Here is a 4,586-nt window from a genome sequence, read left to right on the forward strand (position 1 = left end):
TATTATTGTGTATTAGTGTGTGTGTGTGTGGGGGTTGTATTTCTGTGTGGGTGGGTGGGTGTGTGTGTGTGTGTATTAAGCCCCATCCAGAACTGTAAGTTTAGGTGCAATTAGGGATTCCTGCGTCAGTACTTGCATTTTCCTGCAGCAGTATTCCCCAAATTGGCCATCTACATGCAGCAGCTGTCACCCATTCAAGTTAATGATCAGGTGACAGCCTCTGCATGTAAATGCCTGCACAAGACATGTGATCGTATATAATACGATTACATGTGGTTAGCCTCAATCTCTATCCCTGCACGCAATGATCCTGCATCCAAGGAGAGTGATTGTTTTCTAGCCGCATGTAATCATACCATTACATGCGGTGTGCAGGCATTAACATGTAGGGAAAAGCAGGAAACCCTAATTGCACCTAAACTTACAGGTGTGAATGGGGCCTTATTGTGTGTATATTAGTGTGTGTATTTCTGGTTGTGGAGGGGTGCACATATTTCTGTTTGTGCATATTTCTATATGAATATATTTCTGTGTGTGTGCATATTTCTGTGTGTGAATAAAAGGGTTACATCTGTTGGTCCTCTGGGATTAAAACTAAAACTAAAACCTGTGGGAAAAAACACAGATATAGTGACACTGCACACATATACACATGTATATATACTGATATGACACACACAGAAATATTAACAGACATACTGACATCACTCACAGAAATCCTGACAATACACACAAACTATCACAAAAAATACTGACATTGCATACAAGTTACCATCACAAACACACATACTTACAATATTAACACACACAGACATTAATAATGGTACAGTACATAGATACATTTTATTTTGAGGTAAGCAATTTGGCAAATGGCCCCCATGGGAAAAAAAACTCTTTTTGAGGTCCTTACTACTTCCACACTTGCAGCCAAACTTAAGAAATTCCCTTCAAATGTTTGTTATGCATTCTTATTCACACAGCACACCTACAAATATATTAAAAAAAAGATTTCCTCCCGTTTTTAGCAGTTTCTTTGGAGAAAGATTTTACATAGGGCTCTACAGGCAGCAACTAGTGGTTAGAATAGATGGCTGTAAGCTGATAATGGACTGACAGAGAGACAGTTTTTAAAAGTTCATTAACATACAATGCCTTCAGGTCTTTAACCTTTTGTTAGCACAGACAGCCCTGCTCATCTAGTCATAGTGCACAAGGTTAATTATTTGAAACAAAATTCCCCCAGCCCCTTGACATTGAGAACTAAGTGAGAGTTTTCAATCCTGAACTTTGCACAAACACCATTGAAAAAAAGTAAGCTGCAATTTTTTTGTAGTTATGCTATGTGAACATTTACCAAATGTAAAGTAGGTGTTATCTGAATTTGGCTGCAGAAGTGGAAATACATTTTAACAGCTAAAATCAAGAACGATTCCATAAACCCAAAATACACCATCAGTTGCTGCCTAAATGAAAAGCTTTTACTTGATTAGGCCTACTATATTTCCAAAAATACTATCAGGCAAGGATGATCACTTAAAGCACTAGCACTTTATATAAGGATTTGGAGGACGATTATGAATTTAAAATTGATATTTATTGCACTCACCATATGAGTTTTGGATATTGATCATAAATAGTCACAAATATTTCACTGTTTATCTATATCTGGAGGTTTGTTCATCCAGATTGGGATCGCATTATCACAATCATTTCTGGTTTGGTTGTGGCACATGTTATCAGTTTTCGCTTATAATTATAATTTTTTTACTGTTAATATTTGTTTACTGTGATATTTATATATTTTTTCACTGTGATACTGTGTATATATATATATATAGTTTCACTGTGATTATTTCTCTCAGAAATAATTTATATATTGTGTTTATCCTTTTTGGATATTTTTCATCCCGTTTGTGGACACATTGATCACAAATATTTTTGTTTTCGCTGTGGCACAGTATTAACAAATCAATTGTTTAATTAAATAGATCTAAGAGATATATAGGCGCATCAGGTGATTTAGCGCCACAAAATCATTGTTTATATTGTTGGGACTTCTTAGTCTGTATTGTGGCAGCTTCATTACCCATACTATTAGCATATTATCTCTAAGTGCAGATCAAAAGATTTTATATTAAAAACACTATAGTGTTACCAGATTTTTGCTAACTGGTGGACGGAGTTACTGTCTGCTTGAAAAGAATGATAACACAGAATCATGTACTGGAAATCAGAGTTCAAACCAGACCTCAAGCTCCCTATTTCCCACTTTTTATCCTTGTAAGTGTGTGTGCTTCCTACTTCACTCTGCAGCTCTGCTCTAGCTCTGCTTCTTTCCAGATTTTTACTCTTTCTCTGTAGTCCTCACCTCCTCTGTTTTTCCACTTCCTTTGTAGCATTGCCTTTTCTTTCTCATTTTTATTGCTCTCTTTCTCCTGCCTCAAGTGCATATGTCCTTTCTTTATTTTTAATTTTTATTCTTATTGTCTCTTTTATTTCTTTAGTTTTCTTGTTGTTCTATATTGAGCTGTTACTTTCAATTGCAGGCAGTTCTAGGTCACATGGTCTATAAAATGACATGACTATTGTGTTGATAAAGTTTGATAGCTGTTCTCTTCTCCAGCATCTGTTTATGCAATTTAATCTGTTCTGGTGTGAAGATTTCAAAAGTAAGAGTTACAGTATTTGCTCTGCCTGTCTAAAACCCTATACAGGATATTCATATTTACTAGGTAACCTATAAGGAGGTGATACAAACTGTCTCTAGTGCAGTCCAGTATATTCCGTCATAAGATGACTTGAGTACAAAGCACTTTTCCTCATCTTCTATCTGTGTTAGATAAGGAGCCAGAAGGCATATATGAGAACTTCATAACAATCAGCATTGGGGCAAGGCAGAAGAGGCAGCTGCCTTGGGCATTGTGCTGCGGGGGAGGGGGATGCCTTTACTGCCTCTGCATCACCCACACCCATCTCCCGCACTGTGCAAGATGGGGTACCGCTGGCCCAGGATCACCTTACTCCCTGCTTCTTAGTTCTGCCTGGCACCTTACCGAACTCCATAGCTCTGCCCCAGCACTGCCTCATCCCCATTTTGACCCCCTGACCCTCTGCACTCTTATGTATATCCCTTTACAGCAGCTAACCTGCTGAATTTGGCCATTCTACCATTAAGTTGCTGCAGAAACTCCTTATCCTACTGTTCAGGGACCGAGCTGGGACTGAGTACTTCTGCTGGGAGGATGCAGCCATGTGGGGCAAGAGAGCTCTGTGGATTAGTCACAGCACTGCAGCAGGGAATGCTTTTGTTGCTGCATGGCCCTAATATTAAAGCACTGTGCTGCCTCTCTCACCCACCCCTGCACAACATCTCTCCTGTCACTTTCCACCACTTCCTTTCACCGTGTTTCCCATCCTCCCTTTCAACCAGAACCCCTTTGTGCTTATCAGCATGCTCCTCCTCTGCAGATCATCTCGCAATATTGCCCCTCCTGTCACTCCCATTCTTCCCTTTGAACAGCCCCCCCCCCTTTTTCTATCATTCTATAACCCCTCCTGTCACCCTGTACTCACTCATCCTATCACCGTGTCCACAATCACCCTGCTCCACCCCTACAACTGAGAAAGCTGACTGCAGTGACATCTACCTCATGCATGAGAGTGGGTGGGTGCCTGACACCCTCAATGCTTGTGCTGTAGTAAAAACTAAGATTTTAGTAACCCCTGGGTGTTCAATCATACTGGGTGTTCAATCATACTGGTGCATTGCGTTAGAAAATATACATTATCCCACACATTCATGTAATGCAGCCCAGTTATTCAAGATTTATCAATTATTTGCATTTATGGAGATGCAGAGCACCCAAAAAGCAGAGCATGGTAGTGCTTTACAGTGTGTTGCATTGCAATGTAGATAGGTTGGCAAAGTGCTTTGGGGTGCCTTTAAGAATAAATGGCACAGCATTACACTTACATGCATTAACATTTGTTGCAGCAATGTTCATGGTAGATTTTTTCATGTTTGGTTGTTTATCTTTTAAATTTGTGCTAATCTGGTATAGCACCGGCTTAAAAAGCTAGGAGGAGGCAGGCATTCTTCCCTTGGGTGCCAAAAGACCTTGGCTCAGCACTGCTGTCAATTCTTGCATACTATAGGAAAGAGGGGAACCTAAAAGATCGAAAAAGCATAATTTGGGAAGCTGGCATCCAATAAATTGGTTCACAAACTCCCACTTTCACTCAGCACATTCTCCCAGGGTGAAATTGGGTTTTAAAGGCAAAAAGGTTTACACTTAAAGCCCAACTCTGTATAATTCAGTCTCTGGTGAGTTCTAAAAATAATAAAGCAACTTCGGCTTCTATACTCACCTGATCTCTGACGCTGTCCCTTGCAGACTCAGCGGTCACTAACTCAGCCATGCTTGTCTTCTTGGTTGAACGATGTCCAGCATAACCCACTTCCTGTTATCCCAGGGTGCCAAAGCTCCACCCCCCACCCTGGACTCACAGATGGAATGCTGTACAGAACAGTGCCACATCCTTATGTAGTGTGAATCTCTGCAGTATTTAGTATTTCTACAAACATT

Source organism: Nanorana parkeri, unplaced genomic scaffold (genome assembly GCF_000935625.1).
Source record: "Nanorana parkeri isolate BGI_ZX_2015 unplaced genomic scaffold, ASM93562v1 scaffold91, whole genome shotgun sequence".
Classification (NCBI taxonomy): Eukaryota; Metazoa; Chordata; class Amphibia; order Anura; family Dicroglossidae; genus Nanorana; species Nanorana parkeri.